The sequence below is a fragment of the Sander vitreus genome, chromosome 4 (assembly GCF_031162955.1).
Source record: "Sander vitreus isolate 19-12246 chromosome 4, sanVit1, whole genome shotgun sequence".
NCBI lineage: Eukaryota > Metazoa > Chordata > Actinopteri > Perciformes > Percidae > Sander > Sander vitreus.
The window spans coordinates 8,323,339-8,336,500 of NC_135858.1; positions in this window are offsets into that span (position 1 = coordinate 8,323,339).

Genomic DNA, 13,162 nt, shown 5'->3' on the forward strand with positions numbered 1-13,162 from the left:
GATCCAATACCAAGTATTACCAGTGTAGGTATCGCCAACAGTGATGATGCCAATACTTTTCAATAATGAGGATATAAGGCAGGAGTGTTATGCCACTGGTTTAGACATGTGGGTGACACGTGTGGGGGAAAAAAAGAACCTGCAAGGTAGTGGCTGTCCCAAACACATCACTCAGTGAATGATAGCATCAATTTTACAGTAGAGAACATGTCAGAGAGCACTACACTGTGTTGTCTCCCTGAAAAGTGGGGCGTCTTGAAATTGAGCACAATTCACACCATCTACTTGATAAATTAGGTGTAACTCACAGTCCCTCAGATCCACCTCAGCCAGTCTCCTCTCCATCCACAAGTCCAACCTCCGCAGTTTTGGGGACAGAGCATTCTCCAGGGCAGCTCCCAGGCTCTGGAACTCCCTCCCCCAAGAGATCTGCACCTCTGAGTCCCTCACCATCTTCCAGTCCTGTCTCAAGACCCATCTCTTCATCTCTGCCTCACACCCCACACCCCCCTCCCTTTTGATCTGTGCCTGAATCTTGTTTTGTTTTTGTTTTGTTTTCTTTTGTTTTCTTTTGTTTTCTTTTCTTTTGTTTTGTTCTGCTTTGTTTTTTTGTTTTTTGTACCCTGCCCTGTAAAGCGACTTTGAGTCCATGAAAAGCGCTATACAAATTAAATTTATTATTATTATTATTAACTCCAACCTTGCACCACCAAGCAGAAACAAACACTGACTTTAACGGGTCTCACGTGACGACTATGTGAGCTAACAATGATCATGTAAGTGCAAATGAAGCACAGATGTTTGGCAACCATTGGTGAATGTATCACTGAGGCTTCTTCCTCCTTGTTTTTCTTTTGCTGCAAGCAAGTAGTATACATGTATGGTCAATCTCCAGATTCATCCTGATGTGTTCAAACTATATTTTGGTATTACCACTACCTCTGAACACTGGGATTGTGTTGATTCAGTAAGTGGAAAGCAATTTGGTAAAGCAGGACATCATGGGTATAAAATGCACTACAACAGCCATGGGCGTCGTTAGGCTAGGGCAGCTCTGTTTTATGCATACCCCCTGACGCCCCTAGATGACTTTTCTGGCCTGGGCTAAGCCCCCAATGTTTCAAGATCCTAACAACGCCTCTGACAACAGCTAATCTCTTCTTTGACCATAGGCGATTGTAATTATGTGATTCTGTAGCAATTTAGCAGTAAATGGAAAAAGAAATGGGATCAGTTTTTTGTACAATACAAAGGAGGGAGACAGCATTTTTTATATTGATCATGTATGATCCCACTCTTCTTCACTCAATCAATAGTTTGCTAAATGACACAGGTATTATAGGATCAATACTTTTGGTATTGATCTGTTTGAAGCTCATATAAGCCATTTGTACACATATCGAAAGGGCGGTAGCCAACAAATGTCTGAAAAAAGTAGAACATATACAAATAGCTAGGTTGAGTATTTACACATTTTTTTCTTGTATTTCTCTTATAATCTTCATAACAAAGAAGAAGTGTTTGAGTGCTCGCTATATCTTACTTGCATCCCATGGGACTTCGCTCGGCTGGTAGTATCCTAAACAACTTTTAATAAAAAGGTAATGAGTAGAGCTTGTTCCTTTCTTCATTTAAAGGTGCAGTATGTAAGCCTTATAAATCTATAAGGCTACAAATCTCTATTTGCTGAAACTGACCCTATGTTCCAGTAGAACTACATGAAGCAGGTCATTTAAAAAACAAAATCCAGCTCCTCTGGCACCACCTACAGCCTGTAGTGTGATTTACAAAAATCCACCGCTCCCTGTTCAGATGCACCAATCATAGCCAGGGGGGGGTGTCTAACTGCGTGTCAATCACTGCTCATGCACACACATTCATTCTCCCTTGTGGGGGGAGGGGCTTAGGAGGCCGTTTTGGGCTTTAGCAGAAAGGGGGGGAGGGACTGAGAAGTTGTTGATGTTAACATTTTTTGGCTAAGTCCTGGATCTTCGCAATCCTACCTACGGCACCTTTAAAACATTTAGCCAAGTAAAGAGAAATTGTTCCTGGATTTGGTGGACCAGATGAGAGATAGAGGGAGTGAATATTACACTTACTGTAGCCTACATTTAACAGACGGTGACGAATAACATGACATGAGCACCGGTGTTATTAATAACATTAATGATTGCAGCATTCAGTGTACTAGTTCATTGGCATGGCTTAATTGTTTCCACTGTACAGCTCGTCTCAACTCAACTCACTTTTTTGATACCAGAACTTTTCTCTTTTTGTTTCCCACTAAGCATAGTAGGCTACCCCCTCAGTGTAGCCGGGATTCTCAGCTGTTCGGCATAGCAACGCCGCATGCAACTCCCTCCACATCACCTTCAAAGCAGCACTGAATACTTTCATCATGAACCAAACAGAGGGATGCTGCACCCTGTCCATTTTTTTTTTAAAGCGCCCATATTATGCTCATTTTCAGGTTCATAATTGTATTTTAAGGTTGTACCAGAATAGGTTTACATGGTTTAATTTTCAAAAAACACCATATTTTTGTTGTACTGCACAGCTCTCTCTCACTGCTGCAGATCCTCTTTTCAGCTGGTCTCTGTTTTAGCTACAGAGTGGGACCTCTTTTCTTCTTCTTCTTCTTCTGTACTATCTTTGATTGCACTCGCACATGCGCAGTAGCTCAGATGTAGATCATGTCAGCTAGCTTGCTCCATAGACAGTAAAAGAAAGGCTGTTTCTCCAACTTCGGTCAGTTACAAGGCAGGATTAGCTGGGAGACTACTACATGTAAGTAGTTCTTTTGTAGATTATGGTGAACTTGTGTGTGGTAGCAGTGCTTTGCTATTGAGAACGAGGTAGCATGCTAGCGTTAGCATTAGCGTTAGCATTAGCGTTAGCATGCTAACGCTACGAGCTAACGGTTGTGGTTAGCCAGCTCGTTTCGGCTTGTGACGTCACAAGCCGTGCCGATTTTGAACAGCTCACCCGGAGACTGAAGGCAGGACACATTCAGAAACCGTATCTCACTCTAAACAGCATGGATGGATTTTTTTCAAAGTTTGTATGCGTGTGGAAGCACAAAAGAACACCCCAAATCCCAGAAAGTGTTTTTTTCATAATATGAGCACTTTAAATCTAGGTTGAGTGAATAAAAAAAATTGTGGCCGCTATTGTGTGTCGTGCTAGTGACAATACTCTCTGATCGATTAGTGGTCTGCAGTGTTTTAACTCCACTTTATAACTACCAGGTACTTTCCAAAACTTTTGTTAATGTAAATGCAAAAATAACCATTATAACCAATAACCATATGTGTACATACTGAATAGGACTAAACTGAACTGGACTGCTTGGTGGAAACATGAATCGGTCTTAAAATGGAGCCGAGTCATCATTAATGTTATTCACTTCAGCTGTGTTGTTCCAGCTACAATAAGTCAGTGTCTGCTGTGAAAAAGACCATTTTTTACCACCTTCATGTTGGGAGTGTTTCAGTGTCTAAGTGGGGGCCAAGGTTAATTAATGCAGCTTCAGACCTGCAATAATTGTTTGGGTTCTCTTGCCCTCTAGGGCAGCGCAACAAGCTGTAAACACAACACTGAAATATTTTCACCTTAAATATTTGATATGGCAAAGGTGTAAGCAAAAAGTTGCCTATTTACACATCCCCCCCAGACAGACCTGAAACAGACGTGAGAGTCTAATATTTTCTCTCCTTTTATATGTAGCTCGGTTTTGCTTTCCACCAACTTTTTAGTTCCTAAATCTTCCACTGTGTTCAGCAGCTATATACTACACTAACTTTGTCTGCATGGTATTTGTTGCTTTTTGGTGCTGCTGGAAATGAGGTTGATGAGAGCGTTGAGAGTGAATCAAAAAAGTAAAGTTGAGTGTCATGAAATCAAAACAATCAGCTTAAAGGTCCTATGACATGCTGCTTTTTGGATGCTTTTATGTAGGCCTTAGTGGTCCCCTATTACTGTATCTGAAGTCTCTTTTATATAGGCCTTAGTGGTCCCCTAATACTGTATCTGAAGTCTCATTCCCGAAATTCAGCCTTGGTGCGGAATTACAGCCACCAGAGCCAGTCCCACAATGAGCTTTACTTAGGATGTGCCATTTCTGTGTCTGCAAAGCAGAGAAAGGGGAGGTAACCTTTCCCCTTATGACATCATAAAGGGAAGATTCCAGATTGGCCCATCTGAGATTTCATTTTCTCAAAGGCGAAGCAGGATACCCAGGGCTCGGTTTACACCTATCGCCATTTCTAGCCTCTGGGGGACCAGAGGCAGGCTGGGGGAACTCATATTAATGTTAAAAAACCTCATAAAGTGAAATTCTTTAATGCCATGGGACCTTCAAGCACTAAAAAGCTCCATACAGCTAAGGCTAGCTGGGGAGTCCGGTGATAATCATCTGTGGATTTGTCACTACATAACTACTACCATTTCCATAAAACAAACTGATTAGTAAAGTATTCCACCATTTACACCAGTACAGAGTATCATTATTCATCACTATGCATGAGATGCTGGATAACATTTGTCTTACTTTCAGCAGTGAGCCTTGGGGTGCAGCAACACTTATGTTACTGAATGGACAGAAATTGTGAATGAAATTTTTGAGTGTCGGTATTGGTTTTCTTTTGAATACCTCTGATGCATTTTCTGTACAATTGCAAAATGATGATGACTATAATGAGTCCAGAAGTTCCCAAAAATCTTAAGTGCACAAAAAGTAATGCAGGCACACAAACAAGCTCAGATGAAACACCCACACATAGATTATCCCACGTTTGCTTTAAAACTCTCTTAAATGTCAACCATACAGAATGAATTGCAAAAGTGTGAGAAGGCTTTAAATAAACTGTGACAGAGAGCTATGGTGTTAGAGCCAGAAAAGCCAGAAAACCTGCATAGAGCAGAGGGCCACAACAATGTCGGTCTCCTGGGTTACCCATTCTTTGAGAAAATAAGAAGGCCTGCAGGGCAAGAAAAACGGGTCAATATCAGTGTTTTTCAAGAAGGCATATTGCTGTATATTTGTTTGAATAACACCCTGAGGGGATTTATTGATCACCACTACAGCATGAAAGAGAAAGGTCCCGCAACGCCTTCAAATTATTCCTAAATTGCTGTCAAATGAATGCCACTCACATTAGGTCAGCTGCATTTCGAGGGAGGAAAAGAGAGCCTCAGGTGTTGCATTTCCAAATAATTGTAAGTATTTGTTTTAATGTGCATAGTACCAGTATTCAGACTGTTAAAGTATTAAATCAAATGATTTTCTGTATCTGTGACCTTCTTGCATTCATTATATAGTCCCTATAAATCTAAACTAAGAAATACTCTGCTCTGATCACATATGCATAATTAAGCCTCCTTACCAAAATAAAATATAGTCCTTATTCATTAACCAGGTCATGTTTGTGAGAAAGTTACTGTAGCTTCATTACCGTCATTATGTTATGAGCATGACTAATTGTGTCACCACTGATCGCGGACAACAGTAGCTCTACCTCATCTGCTCCCCACAGAAAAAAAACAACAACACACAACCAACCCTAGTGTGATAACATGAATTGCAATTTAGAAGTAGCTTCCCCCCCCCTTTCTTGAGAAACCAGAGGAAAATTAAACCCTGTAACTCAGGGGTTCTTTTTCAGTGCAGAACCCAAATTAGAAATGATGTCTCTCATCCTAGGATACAGACTCATTAATATTTATTGGTACTTTTACTTTGTGGGAAGACACTAAAAGTAGAGCCATGACCCACTTTGGGTCTGATTCATAGTTTAAGAAGACATATTATGCTCAATTTCAGATGCAGCAAAATATCCTATTAATAAGTAATAATATAATAACAAAAAAAGAAGAAAAAAAAAAAGAAAGGAAGAAAAAATCTCAATGACTTAAATCGCTATTAGTGGACACGGCAAGCAGAATATGAAAGTCAGGTGAGTGCGAGATGGCAGGGAGACTGATAAACAAAAAAGAGAAGATGTGTTATCAAACTTGCCAGAAGGGGAATCAAATCCCCTGTCCCTATCCATATGTTACTAAGGTGATGTTCCATGACATCCATCTTGACTCAGACATCTGCCAGCCGGAGGTTCTAGCACTTTTCCCCTGCAAGTCCATCTGGACCAATACTACTAGTGGCAGCTGGAAAAACAGGACAGGAAGAAAAGGTAAAAGTACAGACTGTAAAATAGAAAAACTACTGTACTAGTTGAATTTTTTCTGTTTGAGAGTTCAACAACATTGTTATAGCTATCTATATCGGGAGCTATGTGTTTGTTTTTTTTAAATTAGGTTTAATGGTGTATTCATTCATTCTAGCCGGAATAGAGTGTTTGGCTGTACTCTAAGCAGCTCCCTGTCTGTTAAAGATAGATCAGCAGGCAAGACAAGGAGAGAAATAACAGAGGAAATAGAGGAAGAAAAAGAAAAGCCGTTTTGTCCCTGTCGGCCTATTAATTTGAGGAGAACTAGGAAATGCCAGCAGGATTAAATGTGCTACTCCCACGGCTTTTTTTCCCCTTTCTTATTCTCTCTCGCTCCAAGTTCAAATTAAAGGATGGGGTGGAGGGGGTTGGGTGGGGCAAGGAGGAGGGTGGAAAAAGAGAAGAAAGGTGTTAATTGCTTGCCAATCGATAATTCTATAATTACTTTGTGACAAATGGCTGGCTTGCGGTGCTAGGGTAGGTTCAGAGGAGGGTGGGGAGGGTGGTCAGTGGGTGGGGATGTTAAAAGGGATTGGCCATGATCAGGAACGGAAATATTTGCTTTTGTCCCTACAAGCCTGGCTGCCCCAGGGATTTGTGACAGGGAATTTATGTCAGTTTTAAACGTGATGCTGAGCCTCCCTGGGGGTTGGGGGGACATTGCAAGATGGAGCATGTGTACACACATGTGCATAATGACACTCAAGCTACACAAAATAATTTTTGCCTCAGCATACCTGATGTTTCTCCTCAGGTTGAAGAAGTTACAAATCCCAGACATTCTGCAGTTCACAAAAAAATAGCCATACAGAATATGAAAGCATTTTAAAGATAGGCTGGCAGATTATCATTTTTGCACCATTAAATTGTCAGATCCATTCAAGAGAAAAGCGAGCTATAAAAGAAAACCTGGAGCGAGTGGTTTGAATTTGGCTTGAAGACTTTGAGTCTACTACTGCCTGTCACAGTTCACTATCTCCCAATCACAGTTTCATTATGCCAGCCAAGCGTGAAGTGATGGGAGTCTCTTCTAGCCGTAGGGGGAGCTTTAGGCAGACAGCAGGTGGGCTATCTGAGACCTGTACAGGTCAGGGCACCATGACACCTGGCGCCCCCTAGCTGCTACAGCTGGGCGGGGGAGGGTCACAGGGGCCAACAGGAGATGGATGGCCCACCTTCACTCATGTCAAATCACCTGTCAGCACGCCCCTGGCATTGAATCCATTTTGTTCCAGGCCACCATTAACCTTGGACCAGTTGGATTCATTCCCCCTCTCCATGGACCAGGCCCCAGCAACCTTTGTCTACTACAGCTGCCAAACTAGTTACTGGGCTCAACTTTTATCATGTTCACTGAGCTTCCATTAACACGGCCGACTTTTAAACAGTAAACAGGAAATAGTTGAGTTGTGTTTTTTCACCCAAGTCTTTTGGACACAACAATACCGCACATGATTATTGGAAAACATGTGTCATCCATTTTGGCTTTGTTGATCCAAAGTATTTGGTGAGCCTTAAAAAGCCCACTGATGCTCAAGGCTATACTTATACCTACGAATCTGCCACTGTACACACTTTTGAGTAAATGTATTGTATTGTCGTTGTTACATCCTGTTGTGCAGCATGATATCATCAGAATTTGATATTGTATGTTTGATCCATCTATATATGAAGTATGGTTATGAGCAGATGTTTGATCATTTCAAAGGCCTATAAAAGGGCGATTGGGCTGCCAGTGCCCGCTGTAATATTGATTGATGGTGGGCAGGTGGGGGCCACAGTGCTGCCCTCAGACAGACTCTGTTTATTTATACAGTCTGCCGTCTGCCCACCTTACCCACCACAGGGCTACATTCACTGAATTTACAGTCGTCAGGAGAGAAAAAAAATATGCTAATGATGCTGCGTAGCCCTGAGGAGAAACAAAAACATTTTCAATCCAAACTTTCCACATACGCATCAGTTATATCAGGCGGGATCCAATGCACATTCACCACCAATTTGCTGCGTACAGTATCTCAACCATTATTTGCTACTCTGTCCCCCGGGGCATACATAAATTGGATCCAGTAATGAGAGACAGTAATGATTTTCTTTGAATATTTGGTCTTGATTTTCAATTATATAGAGCTGATATTATCGTCGATGCTGTGCGTTGTGGTATTAAATTGAACATCTCCGTAATATTTTTTCTTCTTATTGAACGTGAAAGGGAAGCATTGTTTTCAGGAAAGGTTTTATTATGGCCAACCGTCCAACAGGCTTATTCAACTGCGTGTACATTTGGATCATCTACAAAGTGCCACTATTACTTATATGCACTGTAAAATCTTGATAAAGTCACGCAATGCAGACATAAGTATCAGTGTATAGATTGCATTGCTGTGACACACACAGATACCAAAAGAGAGAGGGGAGATAGTCCTATCCACACCATTAGGGATGCTGAATAGTTAAGTCCTTGTTCCATTCCAATTTTGTAAGCTTTGAAGGAGCGAGTGGTTGGATGTGGGCTGCCTCACAGAGCGTGTCTTCTGTTCCACTGAGCACACAGTAGCTTAGGGATCAGCCTGTGTCCCCGACAGGAATGTGTGCCACTGAGTGTTGGCCTGTCCACTGAACAGAGCTGCGAGCCTCAGATCAGTGGCATTGGCTGGCCTACGGGTTGCTCTTTATGGCTGTGTCGCTGAGTGGCTGGCTCTTCGCTGTGCACACGGCAGCCCTCCAGATGGATGCTGGGACAGCGGAGGCCACAGGGCTGAAAATCCCATCAAGCAGCAGTTCCAGGCCCTTGCACTGAGAAGATGAAGCGCACCAGCACGCCAGGGGACACGGGCCAAACCCTTCTGAAACCCCCCCACCAACCCCAACCCAAATCCCTTCATGTCCCTCTTTCCTTCCTCCCTTCATTCCTCTCGTCCCTTCTTTTCCTTTTACAGGAGAAGACTGCAAGCCCAACCAGCCAAAATATAGAGTGTGGCCCTTCGGGGTCTGTGGCCCTCGCTTGTTAAATAAAGGAGCTGACTGGCTGATTGATAGACCCTCAGCAATCCCTGCACCTCACATGTTTTCCAGTTCGCTGCCTTATATACGAATCCTTTGTTGGCCATGCCTACGTTAGCGTTTGTTAAATGCAGTGTTTGATGGATGGCACCAATTTTCCTCCAAAACCCAGATGAGCCACCTAAGCACCTTTCCTCCTCCCCTGGTTTCTCCCCAGGTAAACCCCATGAGCATGAGAGGACAGGAGTGTTCTAAAACAGTATCAATCAAACAACCTTGTGCAAGGCTGCAGCAGCAACGCAATGTTTCAATTATGCATCTGTTCCTCAGTGGCTGACATTTCGTTCAACCTCTTACCCCCACCAAGGCACAGGGGAAGTGCCCTGCCTGTTGTCCTCACCTAAGTCCTTAATTTTACTGTTTAAGCATATCTTTCGCCATTTTCATTAACTCTATTTATACTATCTGCATACACTCAAGATTCAAGAGAGCTTTATTATCATTATCTGCAACAACAAAATTACAGTTGCAGTCAGGTGCAAAGTCTACGGCTACAACTAGCGATAGCTACAATTAATGATTTTTTTTATCCAATACTTTGCCATTTATTTTCTTGGTTAAGTGATTATTCATTTGGTCTATAAAATGCCAGAAAATAGTGAAAAATCCACATAATTTCCTAAAGCTCAAGGTGATGTCATCAAATTTCTTGTTTGTCCGACCAACAGTCTAAAACCCAGTTGTTTGGTTTAGAAAAGAAAAAGGAAAAAAAATCAGTTTGCCATTTTTGCTTGAAAAATTAATCTATTATCAAAATATTTGCCCTTTTTTTCTGTCAATCGACTAATCAATTTATCGACCTATCGTTTTAGCTCTATAAGACATAAGAAGAACGCCAAAAGAAAAATAGCTAAAGAAAGCCAATAAAAAATAACATATATATATATATATATATATATATATATATATATATATATATATATATATATATTAATAAAAAAGTTGAATTGGACTTACACACTAAACTATACATACCCAGTGAGAAAATGTTAACAAATGTTGCTACCAGCCAACACCTACTATCTCTGTCCCTGTAATGGCAAAGGCATGCTCTGAAATCCACAAAGGCTGCAGAGCAGTGTAAGCCTGATGCAGTGCAGCGAACCGAAAGGTAAAAAAGATAAACAGATGCAAGACAAGTCTCTGGGGTGTTGGGTTCATTTGTTACCTAGCGAGGACAGACATATTCCTGTCAGACAAGCCATGGCAGCACCAGATGCGAGGTCATTCTAGTTACAGAGTGAAATTCTTGGGTTAAGGACAAAGATTCTCATTTCACACAAGAGACGGCCGTGGGGTTTTATTTCCCCTGTGGTCTTCCACAATAAACGTGCGTTTCACACTTAGCTTCAAGAAGCTGGAAAGCTTTTTTAATGAAAACTGAAGCTTATTCATCATTGTTTGTCTCGTTTATTTTGCTTTATAATTGTATTAATCAACAATTTTGACGATGGATTCAGTAGTTCTAATGTTAATGTGTAATCTGCAATTATTGTAGTGATCATGTTTAATACGTTGTTTGCAGTATATAGTATTCATTAATTAGCTTATTTGTGGTCAAGCTGAACTTAGCTGTAACACAAATTGAGGTAATGTAATGTCAAATCTCTGGCATTTTAAGCCACAGTGACATACACTACTGTGATTAAATAATTCTTTTTTTAAACTAATTCTTGATCATGGTCATTATTTCTTCATTAAATATTGTCAGATATTCCTAAAATCTGAGGACATTAAATATAGTTCTGATTAGAAAAGCAAGTTGGAAATTGCAAAAGATGCATCTGTTTTTAATATTGTTATGGTTGTTGTTCCAAGTACCACTTCGCTCGCTCGCTCTCTCTCTCTCTCTCTCTCTCTCTCTCTCTCTCTCTCTCTCTCTCTCTCTCTGTAATATATATGCCTTACTGGGGAGGACAGACAGCAGACAGGCTCATGGAAGGAGGATATGGGAAGGTACTTGAGACACACTGGCTCCTAACCAGAACAACTGGCGTCTCTCCTCTGCAGATGGACACACAGGTGGGCTCGCAGGTGGGGAAGGAAAGAGGGGAAGTGCTCTGCCAGCTTTGTGTCCTGCTTGGTGTGTGTGTGTGTGTGTGTGTGTGTGTGTGTGTGTGTGTGTGTGTGTGTGTGTGTGTGTGTGTGTGTGTGTGTGCGTGCGTGCACATAACATCTGGACCATGGTCCACTGACATGTCACGGAGAGTTTATCAATGAAGCTACACTGCACCCTTCTGGACGTCTGCAGCACCACATGGCCAAAACACCCACAGATTCCATTATGTCTTAGTTTTCAATAGCTGTTAAATGCTCTTTCACAAATAAGCTGTTAAACTTTTTTTTATTTTAAATACTCTGTATCATAGTTTCATGCTTTAACCTCCACTGTTACTGCTATCAACACAGGTAGATATGCATTATCTCCTTCATATAAATTAACAAATTCATAAAATAGTGAAAACAATAAAGCATGTTCCTCAACACAGTGAACTAAGCAAAAAGCCCACAGTTAATCAGGCCTATTGTTTTGGTGTAAAATTGTCCTTTTTCTAAACTTGTCTTTTTCAACCCTCCTCCTAAAAATCTCCAAGTCCCCCTTTAAGCTCATTTATAAATTACTTGTCCAGCAATCCAGAAAGATGGGAAGAACCAAACAATATGATTGCAGAAAGCAAACTGACAAATAATATTGATCCCTGCTACAAACGGACAGCTAATCAATGAATGTATGTCCTACCCGCACAGGCTGCAAGTCAAGATCAATTTTGAAGAAAGATGAGGCATTGGCAAATAAAGTGAAGTAGTTCTGAAGCATATCCCGCTGCTTTGAAATGAAATAAATTCCCCAAACATATGAAAGATTGACTATAGCTGTAAGAAATGGTCCTGCCAGCCTGCTTGAACTCAGACAGAACAATCATGCTTATGGCTGTAATTCTAATAAGTATTGCTGCTATTATCTCCTACTGGAGTTGATTTTTTTTATTCTTGGTGTCTGGTCATTTCATATCACACGCTCTTTGGCCTCACATCATGAACCATCAGATGCTTTATTGATCTGAACACAGCCTCCAAATAACCTGCACAATTGCTTCATCACCTTGTTATTATCGCCCTGTGATAAGCCAGGTGCCAAAAGTTGGAAAAGTCCCTCAAGGGTGTCTCTTTCAATATTGAATTGATAGACACATTAGTTTTCATGTTGCAGACTCATGAGAGGTCACAGGTTGTTTTTGGTTCACTGGTTGCATGGTCAGCTTTCTAACCTGAAATGCATGTCCATGTGTCTTTTTTATTTTTATTTTATTTCAATCAGGAGAGACTTCATTTAAGAGTGAAATAAGTTTAATGAACATGGTGCATATAATAGGTTGATATGTTTAGAGTCTCCATCCATTGTTAATTTATAAGGGGGTATAGAGGCTGTGGATATATAGGAATATCCCCCTGATGGAGTCTAGACACTGGTGGAGGTGATGAAGGGATAAAGGAAGCCTGAAGATCTGAATGGATGTGATGTGAAGCGAGGCTTCTGATGGAGGAATTCTGGGTGCTGGGAATGAGAACTGGAGGTGAATGAGGTGGAGGAGGGTGGCATCAATTTTGCCTGAAATTAAAACAGACAGCTGCAGAGAGTAGAATATATTTAGAGTTTGAATGCAACAACGCTATAGCTCATGGAGATTGTGGCAAATCTGGTTGTAAACTGAAAGAGTAAACGCCCACATTCAGCTGACGACAATGCAGCTGATTAGGTTGGGAAAGAGATAAATGTGAAGCATAGTAGTCTTCCTGAAAGAATTTAAGATGAGCTTCATGTGTAGGTGTGTGTAAATAAGTAAAGGTTGGGCATATAGTGATCATTCATCTGG